Genomic DNA, 15,943 nt, shown 5'->3' with positions numbered 1-15,943 from the left:
CAGTCTGAAAAACAGCTAAATCCCCCGCCACTGTTATGGATAGTGAAAGGGTAAACCTTTGACCTTTATCTGTGACCTTGACCTTGAACTGACATGGCTGACTCATAAATTCAGCACAGCGTCTCGATGAGGGGATCATTTGACCCAAGTTTCATGAAAATCCTTCAAGGGGTTTAGGAGATACAGAGCTCAAACCTTTGACCTTGAGTTGTGACCTTGACCTTGAGCCAACATGGCTGACTCATAAGTTCTGCACATCGCCTTGATCAGGTGATCATTTGACCCAAGTTTGATGAAAATCCTTCAAGGGGTTTAGGAGATCAAAGGGGACACAAAATGGAAAGCTCAAACTTTTGACCCAAAGTTACGACCTTGACCTTGTCCCGGCATGGCTGACTCATAAGTTCTGCACATCGTTTTGATGAGGTGATAATTTGACCCAAGTCTTTTTAAAATTCCTTCAAGGGGATTAGGAGATACAGAGCAGACACAAAATGGAAGGCTCAAACATTTGACCCTCAGTTGTGACCTTGACCTTGATCCGGCATGGCTGACTTATAAGTTTTGCACATCGCCTTGATCAGGTGATCATTTGACCCAAGCTTGATGAAAATCCTTCAAGGGGTTTAGGAGATATAGAGCGGACATAAAATGGAAGGCTCAAACATTTGACCCTAAGCTGTGACATTGACCTTGAGCTGGCATGGCTGACTCATGGGTTCTGCACATCGTCTTGATAAGGTGATTATTTGACCCAAGTTTTATAAAATTACTTCAAGGGGTTTAGTTGACATAGAGCGGACACAAAATGGAAAGCTCAAACCTTTGACCTTGAGTTGTGACCTTGACCTTGAGCCGACAAGGCTGACTTATAAGTTCTGCACATTGTCTTGATCCTAACCCTAGACACGTGACATATGATAACCGACCCAGTCACATTATACTGACACCGGGCTGACCAGTCCTAGCACTACACTCTTAATGCTGAGCGCTAAGCGAGGAAGCTACTAGTGCCATTTTTACGTCTTTGGTATGACGCGGCCGGGGATCGAACCCTCGACCTCCCCGCACGCAAAGTGGACGCTCTACCTATAGGCTACCGAGGCGGTTTCTTGAAAATTGTACTGGGAACCAAACGAACTAGATTATATACCATACATACATTTTCCATGCGTTCATGGTATGCTGAAAGTTATGTTCTGGTAAAAATGTGACAGGTCATTCGTGTTAGCCTCCTAGCAACAGACACGCGAATCTACAAGACGAACTCTAAAGAAACATAAGCTGATGAATGTCTGTGATATCTGGAACATGCCATAAACTTTAGATGAACTCACTGATAACTCCTATTTTCAAATACTGATGATGTATTCTACTTTACAAATGTACTTGCTGAAACTAATTTCTTTGTTATTCTTTTTCATGTTTTAATACGCTTTAGTTGTGAAAGTAATGTAAGTTTTTATGTGTATTGTTTACATCTTTGAAACCTCAATTCGTAATTTTGCAGTCCAGTTCAACTTTCGTCCTGAAATATTTGTCACTTTATTTAGATCTGTAATTAAAACAACTATCTAAATGAAGATGTAATTAACTTCTGTCATTTGTTGAACAAAGATTTAGACATTTTAATCAAGCGTGCCATTATTTGGCTAGAACTATATAAACTGTTCCAAGAAGTAATGGAGTGCAGCGTACAATTATAGATAAGAATATTTTTCCTTCGCATAATTGTTACCAATTTTACACTTATAAGAGAATTTTGCATGTTCAAGATCAATGTCAAGATAATACAATATAAGTTTAGTTTTTATCTTACAAAAAGGAAAAGGTTCACGCATTATGATCTGAAAATATATATCGTAAACGTAGAAGAAAAATGCAATTGAAGCAAGTCATTACGATAACTTTTTCATTCTATTACTATATTATCTTTTTTCATTTTTCAGACTGTGATCTTGTCATCAATCTAACAGCTGTACTTTGCTTCTTATTCTATTCTATTAAATATTTCCATGGGAACCAGGACCTTATCAGACTGATAACTGTGATAACCTAACTGTTATAATTTACTAGTAGCTTAAGTCTACAGAATCATTGATAAAAGACATTGTGTCTGAAATCATTCGTCCTCCACCTTTGATTCATGTGAGGGAGCTGGCAGTTACTTGCGGAAAACAGGTTTGTACTTGTACAGAATCCAGGAACACTGGTTAGGTTAACTGCCCGCCGTTACATAACTGAAATATTAGAGAGTTTGAGATTTCAAACTTCGCCTTCCCCTTCAACGTCTCTCATATACATTTTGGGTAAAATGTCACCGATATGCGTGTATTTTATTTATATCACACGTTGCTACTAAAGTTTTCCATGTAATATCACGTAAGCCTTGGACTTCTCTTTATTACTATGCGAAATAAAAAGCTTAGTTTCAGAATTTCTACTTATTAAGTTATTTGATTATCCATATATATAATTAGACTAAATTTGATGCGAAACGCTATCAATAGGTATAAAAATAATGAAGTTTTGTATGGCTAATGATTTTAACTAAATACATTGGATTGAACCTTGAAGTATGAAGTTATCAACTGATTTTGAGAAACTTTGAGATTTTGTTCAAACTTTAACTTCTACGGCATATTTGTGTCCCCAGGCGGTATCGATTTTACCAGATGGGCCTTTTTGTCGTATGAAGTGAAGTTTTGAACGTCCGAAGATATGATATCACGAAAGTCGAAACTTCATTCTTTTTACATCTACTCTGTCCACATACTCGGCATCAAGGACTGAAATCTGGATGGAGGCACATGGCATGACAGTCATTTTACTTGAAAAAAATAAATAATTACGCGCGATTATCATTTGGTGGAACATTTTATTTTCACATCCAAATAAAATCAATCTGTTTCTGTCGGACACTTGATACGACAATTGCGTTTTAATTATAAACATAAAATGGTACTAGGAAGACGGAAAATTCTTCTGAAGTATCAGACAATTTCAGATCTATGATATCATGATAAGAGACGTTTCCTGTTAGCCGTATGGGATAACTCCATTCTTTAAATGCACGGAACCAGAACCTGGCAGAGGGACATTATGGGTTAATTCCCCCTTTGATTCTTACATTTTCGTTCAACGTCGTGATATGGAAAAATATTGCACGATCGCGGTCCATTGAAACCCGATGGAAAATGATTTTAGGTAATATGTAATAATCATTTTTATTTCCTCTCATATATGATTTACAATCGTGCATTGTATACTGACTATACTGACATAATCTTATATAAAATCTAAATGTTTGGAGCTCAGCTGCAAGACTAACGAGTTTTTACATTGTTCACATTGTTTTATCGTTTTATTTTATTTTTTATTTGGTAATCGCTCTAAAACCCATGCTATGATTATATTAATTGAAATGTTTTTTTTTATTCAATTTTCATTTTTTTCATTTTTAAAACCTCTTGTAAAATTCCTGCCCTTTCGGACAACTGGTATCAAAATGCACGAAAAACACGACCATAATTACGGGTAAATTGAATGGGCGGATTAAAAGAAGTAAGGTTCATTCTAATGTTTGAAATCTCAAGGAATTTTAATCGAACTTCAACTTCATACGTTAACTTCGCAAGAGACGTTGAAGGGGAAGGCGAAGGTTGAAATCTCAAACTCTCTAATGTTGAAAAACGGCGTTCAACCCAAAACAAACAAACTGAACCCTTATATCAAATGTTTCCATAGAGGCAAGGATCTGGAGGCAAGGATCTTGCCAGCATTATCATTTTACTACACGTAACCTTAAACATCAGAAAGATATTTTCTGCTATTGAATGTTTACATCGTTTTGATGCTCTCTATAATCAACTTCAGCAACATTAAAGTACAATAAACATGTACTTTGTATGTAATAGTCTTAGTATAAATATGCGTTAACATATGAAATAAGAAGAACGACGACAAAAAAGATTTTTTAAATGGAGGAATATGTTTTAGCCGGTATAATCTGGAACGACCATACTTATAAGACCTTCCTGGTATAATATTTTAAAACACTTCCTTCGCTTAATGTCTGTAGTATGCTGATTGCATTAAGATTTGAAACTTGAAACTTTCTAAAACATTTGTCTGAAAAAAAAATTGTAAAACGCGAAATTGCAATGATTTAGTGTGTTCTATTTACTTATAGAACACTCATAATGATATATTTAGAAATCTTGTTTTCACATTTATTGAATTAAGGTACTAAACAGAAAAATGTTTATTAGTGTGTAGCCATATAGATGAATAAAAAATATAAAATATACTTATTTCCATATTTTTTATATTTAGGTTACATTGAAGACATGCTTGTGATTTCATAAACGATACTTTCGAAATATATGTATTTACATGATTTATATTTAATATTTACTGTTTGATCAAGATTTTCCGTAACTAGAGTTTTCCCTGATTTCTTTTTACAGTAGATTTTACACCATTCTAATCATCATCAATGGTGGTAACAGGTTAAAAATATTTTGATATGGTATTTTGTTTTGTTAATATTTTTAACTACAATGTGCCTTTCTGATAACAGAACTCTGTTTAGTTTCAGCCAATACTTTTTAGATCTTATACATTTCGTTGTATATTTGTTATTTGTACTTGACCAATGCATTTTGTTGTATATGTGTTATTATTTGTGCGCTCTGATTACAATATTTGTATATTGTGTAAATATGTTAAAATCCTTGTATACCCGAGGGAAATAAAGTGTATATATAAGTTTGAATTTCTCATCAAAAAGCGATTTTGGTGCGGCTATTTTCCATTGTAAATTTCAGCCAGATTGGACACTATGTTTTAAATCTAAATGTTGGCTTTATTTGTTAGTTGATTGATATAAAATGTTCAGGATATTTTATTAGCATAAAAGCAACATTTACATGCAAACATGTGTGATATAACTAAAATATTTCTTGTTATGGATTAGGCGGATCAAATATAATATTGAGTACAGTATCTATTTTATGTGTACATTCGTATAAGTTCACTTGTAGATCGAGAACTTTTTATATCAATATGTAGAGCGAAGAACTTAAAGAAAACTTTGTTGTCGATGCTCTTTGGCTTCCAAAGTTTTCCACCAACACCATGTTTATTGCGCAAGAACCAATTTTGCGACAAATATTATAGGATTAAACCATTTTTTATTGTGCCTGTATATGTAAGATCTGCCAAATGATGCATACATTGGATAAAGCCCAGAATGTGAATTATGTTAAATATGTGCGTTAAAGAGCAGGGTTTACACAGGCATGAAAATCATTGAAAACAACTTTATATTAGTATAATCGGATAAGAAATTTTCCAAGGAAAAAAGTTCTTGTACTTATATGTACCATTTACCATGGTTTATAAAATTGCACAATCTCACTAAAGAACATAATCGCGTATTAGAATGTAAAAACAGTATCGAGGCCATACTGAAACGTAAATAAAATATATAATCTGTATGCAATTATTGTGGATGTGAAACATTTTGACGACTTTATGTTCACGGGTGAAAAACAGCAAAGTGTGTATAAGTAATTTGAAACCAGGAAATAAAAAGGAAATTTCTATGCTTAACAGTTAACATGAATATAAGCTTCACTCACGCCCATGCGTGCTGAGCAGTTTAAGAAAATTTGTTTCTTGTAAATTCTGGGTAAAACTGTTTTGAGTTTACCTAGATATAAACAAATTTCCTATATTTCCAATATGATATAAAGTCAAGTAAAGGTTTGAATCAACATGTGTGGTATTTACATGTCATAAGTAAGACGTATGTGATGTCATGTTTAATACTTCTGAGATTTTACATTGTAAACATATTGATATCAATTATATGTCATGTGATTGATGGGCTCTATCATTGTTTGGCGGTGAGATTACGTAATTACTTAAGAGCAGTGTCGGCGAATGACTTTTGTTCTCTGTGCTATACAAATGACTCTCAAAAGTATTTTGGAAGAAACTTGCCTCCAAACATCTCCTCCATATATACTAAATATCAAACAACTTTAAGTTATAGAGCGGATATTTATCAAAGTGATAAGAAACACGGGTAAATCTTTTCTATTTCACATAGCTTTGTTTACTGATTTTCTATATATTTAGTAACCCTAGATATGGAGAAGCTTGATCAAACAGTAAATATTAAGTATAAATCATGTAAGTACATATATTTCGAAAATATCGTGTAGGAAATCACTTGCATATCTTCAATGTAACCTAATTGTAAAAATTAGAAATAAGTATATTTTATATTTTTTATTCATCTTCCATAGTACATATGGCTTCACACTGATAAACATTTTTCTGTTTTGCAAAATCGTTTAAGTGCCTTGATTTAATAAATTTGAAAACAAGATTTCTAAATATTATATACTCAATGGTAAATAATATATAATTCTTAAAGATAGAAGTTTGCTGATCTTTACAAGATTCAGACATCGTATATATTTCAGCTTGAACTGACTGACGGCAGTGTAACGAAATTTCCATAGGGTTAATGCAATTGCCAATAAACAGGCGCTATGAGAGGCTGAGATAAAAGCCAACCTGTATCAGTTAAATGGCAGTGTCTCAGATATCTTGGGCGATAGAGCAAAAATGATTATATTGTGTTCCTCTCTGATCTGGAGTTGATGTTTTGAAGAAAAAAAGATGAATTAGTTTCTAACCGTTTGATGTTTAATTTATACATGAGAATTTCGAGGCTACAAAAAATAGCTTTATTAAAATCATTATTAGTACTTAAATTGGAATTTGAAAGTGTTGTTTTTATTTTCAGTTCCTACCTAAAATCTAGGTACAGAATAACTATTAAAGTCAAATATAGATAATTCAGAGGGAATTATGTATTAATGTGTTCCGAACATGAATTATAATATGTGTTATGATAATGATTAAAGCTCTGATTACAACAATACGCAGTGGAAAGGAACTCTATAATTATACCATGAATATTTTACTTAGTTCAATATTGAAGGTTCTAGCCTATTTTTCCTACATAAATATTTCGGAAATATATATTGTTGATACAATTCTAAATGAAAATGTTTTTGGAGTCAAACCTGTGTATATCACAGAAAATGGACGCTATATATACGATGAAAATAATAATATGATTCTTTAACTTTGTGACAAAGTTCTGAAAGTATACATAATGAGTTGATAAGACTGTGGTACATTGAGTTGAATATATATCATAATACTTTTTACGCTAGAAAAAAATAATGTTTGAGGAAGTTACAACTTGAGGATTCCGTTGCCACCAATATCTGTTGGAATTTGTTTTGTGGTATTTCGACATCGGTTTACGTTGACACAAGGAAGTAAAATTTTTGAAGGTGTGTCTGGAAGGTAATTTTATGTTTCATTTAGCATTGAAAATTATTCCTAATTTGCTATGAATTCTGTATCAGCTTTCATTTTTTTCTGATCAATTTTCAGTCCACCCGCTTAGCCAATAGGTGGAGCGCAGATCTAACACGCAGATCTACGGATCGCGGGGTCGTGAGTTCGATCCCTGGGCAAAACTATATTTTCCTTGGCGATCAATAACAGACATTTCGTGCTCCGCCTCTCATTAATGTTTGGAAGTTTGTAGTTTACTTTATTGTCTTGAACGATTAAAAAAAAAACATTTACACTTATAAAAAGCATTGTTACATTTTGAACTGATGGCTCAGACGGACTGTCACAGAATTATCCTTGTTGTTTGTGGTATTCAAAATGGATATAAACGAGCTTAAACAATGTCAAGATTATTTACTTTTGTGTCCCTATGTGAGATGTTTTCATGAACTTTCTATAGTATTGTTAATTTTCTTCAAACATTTCAGCTTAACGCTGTATTTTCTTGTACTTTCTTTTAAATTATGTAAATGGATAATTTATTTAATACATTTATTTTTAGACCATTATCCAATGTTAAGCTCCGGTAAAATTTAGCTGAACAGAAAACAGTAGTTTTGCACACACCAGACCTATTCGACAAATGCACGCACTAGACCCATTGGATAAAAAAGATAAAATGAATTTTGGCATGGCAAAAGAACATCAGAATGAAGATTGTCGGAGAATGAGAATACTCTTTTGCAGTCTGGATGTCTGGTGTTTTATACCGTTTTACATATGTATAAAACTAATGTTGTTTTTTTTTTGAGTTAAAAGAACATGGCCTCAGAGTGTTCTTTAAATAGCAAATGTATTTGGAATATGAACAGTTATAAGTCGTTACACATGTATATCGAAATTTATACTAGATTTGTATAGCGTATATTCTGGCAAATTCCATATTCTTCTATATCAAAATTTATACTAGATTTGTATAGTGTATATTCTTGCAAATTCCATGATAATCTTCTATATCAAAATTTATACTAGATTTGTATAGTGTATATTCTTGCAAGTTCCATATTCTTCTATATCGAAATTTATACTAGATTTGTGTAGTGTATATTCTGACAAATTCCATATTCTTCTGTATCGAAATTTATACAAGATTTGTATAGTGTATTTTCTGGCAAATTCCATTTTCTTCTATTTAAGTAATTATCAACAGTAAGTCAACAATATCTTAAATGATACGGCATAAATGCGACGTAAAAGCTAGCAGAATTTAGTTTATTTCCAATGGAAAATGTAACATGACAAGACAAAATTATCTCAGTTGATTTCTTTATAGTATGATGTAAAATGTAGCAATGTAGCAAAATTTCGCTTTATTTATTTATTTATTTATTTTTATTATGAAAAATGAAACAAAACATGTCAAAAATAGCTCAAATGATGATGTAAAATCTAGTAAAATTCCGTCTTTACCTATGGAGAATGAGACATAAACCAAGTCAGCAATACCTCAGATTGACTGCTGTTAATCCTTCCCTATTCATTCATAATTACCAACATCAGTGTTGACATTTCTTGTACAGGTGTAACTCAATGATCTGATTTTATCCTTTCGTGTTATATTTCAATAACTATGATTGTACGTTTAGGTTAAAATCATTTAACCATTCTTTTGTAGGTCTTTTTATATAAATAAAAAATAATATCAAATTACACTGATATGACCTTTTTCATTATTTTATCAATATGATATTGACAAAAGCATTGAGTTTTCACTACATATGTAGATACATGTATTTGCTTTTTACATAATACGGCCACATTATAAAACAAACTAAACATATTAGAGGTGGCAAGTAAAAGAATGCCGTATTTTATATAAAGAAAGTTGTTATCAAATTTTGTCTGTAGATGCACTTACTTTACTAAAATACGTATAACTGAAAGGATTCAACTGAAACTGAAACTAAATAATTTGATTAAACGCCTTTTTTCTACAATGATATATTCAATGCCGTTGTACATGATAATAATTATTATTATTATAACAGTATTAATAATGACAATAATAATAATAACAGCCTTATGTTAACAAACAGTCATGACCGCATCCCTCCCTTGAGGTCATTTTGCCCCTATAGCGAATACCAGTACTTAAAGCATCACATGGTACGTCCAGACGAACTGTATATAGAGGTTCAACCCTCCCCCCCCCCCCCCCACCCCCACCCCAACCCTACACTACCCTACCCATAGAGCCTTACCAACAAGTGCGTTTAATTAAACAAACCTTGGAAATATAAATGTTGAAATGTAAAACCTTTTACAAAAATTTAAGAATTATCATCTGTTGTTTTCACATAATAAACATTTATCAAAAATTTAACACAATGTCGCGAATTCTCTGAAGTGTCTTAAGATATTTTTTGAATGTGTCATGTGATTTACTTTTGCGTAGTTCTAATGGCAGTTCATTCCGTAGTTTTGGACCAATAGTACAGAAACTTCTATCATTGAATGTTTTGCATTGTTGTATGGAAAAACATAACGACATTCAGAATTTTCAGAAGATCTCAAACCTTGTCTACTAGGAATATACTCTGTAAGCAATTCTGTTAAATACAGACGTGCTCTGCCAGTGTGACAGCTAAACATGAAAGAAAGTATCTTGAACTCAATTCTTGCTTTCACCGGCAACCAATGTAAGTGATACAATGCTTAACTGTCAAATTTCCTCCTGTTAAGGACAAGTTTTGCGCACATGTTTTGAATACGTTGCATCTTACGCACCTCCCAGTTAGCTACACCATACAGTATGATATTGCAATAATCCAGATGTGAAATAACTAAAGACAAAACTAAAATTTCAGTGGCTGCTTTTGTTAAGTATTTTCGAATGTTCTTAATTCGTAGACATGTTAGTTTTGAAGTAAAAAGTATATTTCTGGAGTTAGTTCTTCGCTTTATCTATTTCTTAATTCGTAGGTAATTCAACATGGCTGTACGACATTTGCGATTTACATGATCTTTATAGCTCAAGGTTTCGTCAAGAAATGCATCAAGATATCTAATTGTGATTTCACGTTTGACATCATCACCAGCAATGTTAATGGAATTTGTAAAACATTTGTTCAGTTGAGGTCTGCTACTAAACATAATAAATTCAGTTTTGGAAGTGCTCATTTTCAGTTGTTTTATATTCATCCAGTCATTTGATTGTAACTGCGCACCTTTCAAGGTTTTCGATCGCTTGTGATTCTACGGAAAGAGATGCAGGACGAAAGCTTTTATTTGCTATATGATCATCAGCAAAACCATAGACTGATATGGATTTTGGAATAAAATCAAAAGGAGTTCCAGCATAGGTGAGATACAGCCACGGTTCATGCAAAATATGTTTGAATTATCATTATTAAAGATGATGAAAAGTCATTTACTTCATTTTTGAAATTCCAGTCAGTTTATACGCATTCTACACTGTACGTAGCATTTATATCATCGTTCTCTTACCTGTAAATCGCGGCGATCCACCGCAATTCACCGCGAACCACCGGTACTTCACCGCGATGCGCTGCGCCATGTCTTAGCAATTCACCGGAATCGATTTATTGCTTTTGGTCGCGAAGGAAGCGGTAAAATATATTACGGGGATGCAGGAAAAAACGCGCGTCCGCGCGGCTCATAAACTAGTCCAGTTTCACATTTAGCATTTCAATTTAGCATTCTCGGGATTTCTCGCCAAATTCCGAATTTTTAAAATGAGGCGCACACTGCCGAGTCAGAACTAAGTGATAATGATAACGATGCGATAGATGTTGCTTGATAAAATAATTTGCCATTCCTACAGGAGTCATTGTTCCTGAGTTCCTAAAAAGTCAATAAAAAAACTTAAATGTATGCAAATTTCTATTGGGTTACAAATATTTGACTAAAGTTGGTAGGTCCAAATTACGTAAATACGACACAGTGATCTGGCATTCAAATAACTGCTATTTTTCAAAATAGGTAGTTGATATTCATAACTTTATTCCCACTCTTCTTTAGATTAATTTAAATAAGATAAGATTTTACCAGGATAAAACGCTAAAATGTATTAGATACTTTGTACAACGCTCTTTTTTATTTAAAAATGTAGTTATACTTTGTTTCATTTATTTTGTATATGCGAAAATTCACAGTAATTTACTATTGTTTTAGTTATTCTCGATTTTTGGAACCGGGTTTCGAGCTTTTCATTTTGACTCGGTGATTGAAATATGAATTAAAAGTAAAATCAGTTTGAAGTATCACTTTTCAATGAATGCAGAGACATCGAAATTATAACCAGCATTTAGTAGCTCTTCAGCCGACATGTCTGTTTTATTCAGCAAGAAAGAATTATGACATAGGGTTTATTCTCAAATGATCACCTCGCGTCAGCCGACGTAACTATTTATATTTTTGTACATTTGCAATTAAAATAGTGTTGCGTCTTGGTGGTTATTCTACATTTTGATTAATTCTTTGTATCAATCATGCGAAAATGTAAAAGAAAAAGGTTTTATTTCGCATAATTGCAAAATACACTAGGTTGTTTTGCAGTCTGAATGCATACATAGCGTTATACAGGAACTTTAAATGACACCCGGCATGAGTATTTTCTCAAATATAACAGATCAAAAGAACCTTACCAGTTTTCCATTTTTTGTGAATTTATACATCGAGAGACATTTTCCTGCTTTAAATGAAATACTTGCAAACAGGTCACAATAATCAGAAAGGCAAAAGACACCCTGATGTCAACCAAGAAGGACTGTCCCAAATGCTGTCAAGCTCTTTATCATATTCGATCACAAAAAGCATTATGTATGTAATATCTAATTGCATTAGAGAGCGCTGACTGTCCTTCTAATCATTTTGTCAAAGCACACGTCATTGTTTGTATTAGCAATTCAGTGTGAGTTTTAGGCTTTTACTCTCTACGGTCCAACCGCGGGGAAGCACGGACTTTGAAAAGTCCGCGAGCCAGGGACTGTACTTCAGTATAACGATGTAATATCTAGCAGAATGCCGTCTTTTCCTAAGGAAAATATGATATTACCGGTCACTTTTATCTCTGTTGATATTTTATAAGTAAGTTGCAAAATCTAGCAAAATTTCTCTTTTCCTAGGGAAAATACAAAACGTGTAACATTACTCAACAATAACTTAAACGATGCTTTTTTACTAGTAGTATGATGAAAATTCTAGTAGTAAATTTCCGTCTTTTCCTATGGAAAATATATATTTGTAACACAACAAATCAACAATATCATAAAAGCTATCAAAACCCGTCTTTTTCTACGGAAACAAACTGCAAGATAACAAGTCTTATAGATATGACGTAAAATCGTTCTTTTCCTATGGAAAAAATGTCATAACAAGTCAGTATTACCTCAGTTGATAACCTCAATTGATAACTTGTTTTATGGTGTAAAAGCTAGGGAAAATTCTTATATTTTATACCACCTATCAGAAAGCTTTATGCAAATTGAGCTTATGAAAAGTACTACACAGAAAATACTTAACCACTTTCCTTTTACACTTTATATCCACTATTTCATGAAAGTTCATATGTGACCTTGTCCAAAAAAAACCGTGCTCATTCGACATAAAACCTGGTACAAAAATTCCTGAAAATTCATGAAGTGCAATTTTATCTATTAAATCTGATACGAAACTTCCTTGTTGCTGAGTAAATGTCAAATTTAACTCGATTATGTCCTCGGCAAAACGATGCCTTTCTTTTAAACTTAATAAGCAATTTTGTTAACAGGAAATTAAATTGCAAAAAACTTTTCCATCATAAGAAGAATCCCGCCATACTTGTTACCTGTGTAAATGCCAGATGTACTCTTCGATTCACCTTTATCCGTGATTTGGAATATTCTTGAAATCTTCTTAAATAGCAAACAAGACAATTATGATTCATCATTCGAAAGAGATAGTATAGGTACTTTTGAAGTTTTTAAAATAACTTGACGATTTCTTAATTTATCATCGAAAGGATTTTTAATCACTAAATTGATGCAAAATTATCAAATTATTTTAAATTTAAAACATAAAAATAGAATTTTGGCTTTTGTGTCAGTGGATTGATTAAAGACATTTAGAATATCTCAGTTAAAATTTACAACATTTCAACTGTAAATATTTTTATAAAATTGGTAAGTGTAATAAAAGAACTTTATATTTTATTTAATAACAAAAGTATCAACTATTGAAACACGAAATAGACTCCAACGCACAGTCTACAATCATATCGGTCCACAGACATAAAGGTATGTCTGGCAAATGATGCCAAATCACTAAAACAGTGTTAAACGTTTACGGGATGGAAACATAAATATTTACAAAATTAAATCATTGAAAGCAATTTACTTGATTTGTTTGTCAAAATTTATATAAATATTTGAATTTAATATAAAATTTGAAACAATCATTCTTTAAAGTACATGTTCAGTATAAAATACTCAATTTTCATACAGAAACAAAACAATTCAATTTATTTACTTATTTCAAGTTGGGAAAAGATAATCACATTTTTTTATAAAAATTTATAGGGTAAAGATAAGTTCATATGCAGACGAACATAGATAACTGTTTAAAATTTGTAATATGCTTTGAGTTCATTTGGATACTTGTTTTTACTTCTATATACAATAGCTAAATTGACGTTAATGCTAATCGATACAACCCGAAACCTGTTTTCAAGGGAGACAATTTCGCCAATAAGCCAGCAAATTGGCTTAGATTTCTGGGTATGACACAACATTTCCCTGTTAAATAATTTCTAAAAAGTATTTCGGCCGTAAGTGTGAAGTCAAGATAAGACATTAGTAAAGATGTAATTATATATATAAAAACAAGGAAGAATATCACACATTGAAAGCCACGTTCTAAAAATTCAGCCTCCCCAAACGCGCACACGATCAACAAACACACAAAGCAGACACACAAGGACAAAACAAACAAATAAAGGAATATAAGTCTTGCAGAATGACGCCAAAACTCACTAAAAACACTGTTAACTGTTTACGTGGATGGAACATTATGTATACAATTTTTGTATTTATTGTGCATTTAGCATGATTGTTTGTCAAAAGTTTCATATTTAAATATTCAATTTAAATAAAATTTGCACCAATCATCTCTTGAAAGTACATTTTTCAGTATAAAAGGTAACATAATTATGTCATTTACGAAAGCAAAACAATTCAATTTCCATTTTCCTAGTTGACAAGTGGCGGGAAAATGTATTTAACACATCTTTTGTATAAAAGCACCATCTTCAAGGTTACAAGTATAAGTTCGGTTACGCGTGAACGAAATAAGATACTGTTCTATATTTCTGTAATATTGCATTGCAGTATCTTTGAGATACTTGTCTTTAGTAACTTACGAATTCCAAACAAATTACAAAATGAGATTTTTCAACATGACTGGATTGCTTAGCAACTAAAACTAAAATTTACGTAGGTTTGGATATCGTAATGCTTACACAATGCTTTCTATCCAGTCAGAAAATCAGCAAGTCATTAGCAAAATTGTATCAAAAATGGATAATTCATTTTTTCTTAGCAAAGCCGCGGACCAGAAGTATCTGTTTTTCCAAAGAGCCCCGGTGGAATCTGTTTATACTTCTATGATTCACGGATTCAACAATTATTTAATTACCTTCGAATAAATTCGTATTTTGTACGATATACGAAATTGTTACTATTTGTTTATTATTTGTAAGTTCATGTTCATTGTGTATATTAAGTAAAACTTGGGTTATCATGAACAGAAACTATGATGACAACAAAAGTATTTGTAATACTGAATCATTTAGCAGCAGCTTAGAACTTTAAACAGACAATTAACGGTAATGACAACTGAATAATGTTCATATCAGATATACAAGGTGGTGTCGTTTTCTGATACTTGCTTCGATAAGAGGTGCTCACAGCTTAACCAATATACTCCTGCTCAAGAAATCACTGCAAAGTCAAGCGTTATGTTACAAGTCAAATGGTTTATCGCGACCAGAAATTTGTACAAACCGGACAGAAGTTGCGAAATTGTCATTTGTGCAGGAAAGAAGCGTTTACCATAATGTCCAGTACTGGACAGGTATAGTGACCATGAACGGACACAGCCAATTTTCTCAGAGGGGGTCCGATCCCCTGCCCCCTCCCCCACCCCCCTCCCCCACTCTGGAAATTTTGAAATTTAGCACTTCATTTTTTGCATTCTGGGACAGTTTTATGGACTAACCTTTTAATTTGCGAAAATGATAAAATCAAGCTTTCTTGAAGGTAAAATTCTTAGTTTCTTTTAGATAAATAATATGAATTATGTCCGGGTCGTATGTAGCAGCAGCCGCATATACTTTACATGCAGTCCTAATGTTGCCTTTTTCGAAAAACATTTTCTTTCCTTCTTGTCTTCTTTCCTTTTTTTAAAGATTTTCCGGAGGGGGTCCGGACCCCCGGTCCCCCCCCCCCCTCTGGATCCGCGCATGGTGACATATCATGCTTTCTGTTTATGCAGGTAA

At 32.7% G+C, this 15,943-nt stretch overlaps 1 protein-coding gene across 5 annotated transcripts in view; it reads left to right on the top strand.

The window, feature by feature from the left end:
* Nucleotides 1–15,943, top strand: part of LOC123546827 (G-protein coupled receptor 83-like) — a 95,782-nt gene that overhangs the window by 60,397 nt on the left and 19,442 nt on the right. Inside the window, exon 1 of one of the 5 annotated variants that reach the window (XM_053551145.1) lies at nucleotides 6,550–7,382. The exons of 3 other annotated variants lie outside the window; for them this stretch is intronic. The gene's annotated coding sequence lies outside the window, so the exon portion shown is untranslated. Of the gene's footprint in view, nucleotides 1–6,549; nucleotides 7,396–15,943 lie in introns of those variants that run through there. One more of the 5 variants, XM_053551143.1, reaches the window with a different exon arrangement.

The sequence above is a fragment of the Mercenaria mercenaria genome, chromosome 9 (assembly GCF_021730395.1).
Source record: "Mercenaria mercenaria strain notata chromosome 9, MADL_Memer_1, whole genome shotgun sequence".
NCBI lineage: Eukaryota > Metazoa > Mollusca > Bivalvia > Venerida > Veneridae > Mercenaria > Mercenaria mercenaria.
The sequence above is the reverse complement of the archived record's forward strand: the minus strand, read 5'-3'. Positions and strand labels throughout refer to the sequence as shown.